The sequence below is a fragment of the Schistocerca serialis genome, chromosome 1, assembly GCF_023864345.2.
Source record: "Schistocerca serialis cubense isolate TAMUIC-IGC-003099 chromosome 1, iqSchSeri2.2, whole genome shotgun sequence".
NCBI classification, from domain to species: domain Eukaryota; kingdom Metazoa; phylum Arthropoda; class Insecta; order Orthoptera; family Acrididae; genus Schistocerca; species Schistocerca serialis.
Genome location: NC_064638.1, coordinates 376507701 through 376509254, shown reverse-complemented (window position 1 = coordinate 376509254; position 1554 = coordinate 376507701).

Sequence of the window (1554 nt, the reverse complement as noted above, 5' to 3'; positions counted from 1 at the left end):
GTTATAGTTCTGGGTGGAGATTTTAATTTGCCGGATATAGACTGGGAGACTCAGACGTTCATAACGGGTGGCAGGGGCAAAGAATCCAGTGAATTTTTTTTAAGTGCTTTATCTGAAAACTACCTTGAGCAGTTAAACACAGAACCGACTCGTGGCGATAACATATTAGACCTTCTGGTGACAAACAGACCCGAACTATTTGAAAAAGTTAACGCAGAACAGGGAATCAGCGATCATAAAGCGGTTACGGCATCGATGATTTCAGCCGTAAATAGGAATATTAAAAAGGGTAGGAAGATTTTTCTGTTTAGAAAAAGGGACAAAAAGCAGATTTCAGAGTACCTGTTGGCTCAACACAAAATGTTTGTCTCAAGTACAGATAGTGTTGAGGATCAGTGGACAAAGTTCAAAACCGTCGTACATAATGCGTTAAATGAGTATGTGCCAAGCAAGATCGTAAGAGATGGAAAAGAGCCACCGTGGTACAACAACCGAGTTGAAAACTGCTGCGGAAGCAAAGGGAACTTCACAGCAAACATAAACATAGCCAAAGCCTTGCAGACAAACAAAAATTACGCGAAGCGAAATGTAGTGTAAGGAGGGCTATGCGAGAGGCGTTCAATGAATTCGAAAGTAAAGTTCTATGTACTGACTTGGCAGAAAATCCTAAGAAATTTTGGTCTTATGTCAAAGCGGTAGGTGGGTCAAAACAAAATGTCCAGACACTCTGTGACCAAAATGCTACTGAAACAGAGGATGACAGACTAAAGGCCGAAATACTAAATGTCTTTTTCCAAAGTTGTTTCACAGAGGAAGGTTGCACTGTAGTTCCTTCTCTAGATTGTCGCACAGATGACAAAATGGTAGATATCGAAATAGACGACAGAGGGATAGAGAAACAATTAAAATCGCTCAAAAGAGGAAAGGCCTCTGGACCTGATGGGATACCAGTTCAATTTTACACAGAGTACGCGAAAGAACTTGCGCCATATCACAAGGCCAAGAGTGTGATGGAGTCGTTCAAGGAACTCAGTGGCGACTTCCAGTTGATGAGCTGGCCCTCCAGTTCGTCAGACCTGAACACGATCGAACACATCTCGGATGTGACTGCCCATCGCCCCCTCCGCGGAATTTACGGGAATTAGGTGACTTGTGTGTGCAGAGGTGGTGCCAACTCCTTCCAGCGACCTATCAAGGCCTCATTGCTTCCATGCGACGATGCGTCGCCACTGTTAGCAGTGCCAAAGGTGCACATACCAACTATTAGGTAGGTGGTCATAATTTTCTGGCTGATCAGTGTATATGACTTAGGGGAATGAGTGCAGAGATTGTGATCATTGGTACCTTAATATGTACCCACTTCAGTGTGTTAACGGTTTTTTTCTCTAAGTCTCCCCACAATCAAGTCATATAATTTAGCTCATGATGTTTTCTGCACGGCAGTAACTGCGCCACTAAGTGGACTACGCCTGTCAGTATAGACAAACCGTTTACATACGTATGTCCACGCTTGGAGGTACTAACCAACCTAAAAACATACTACTCCTAACAGCT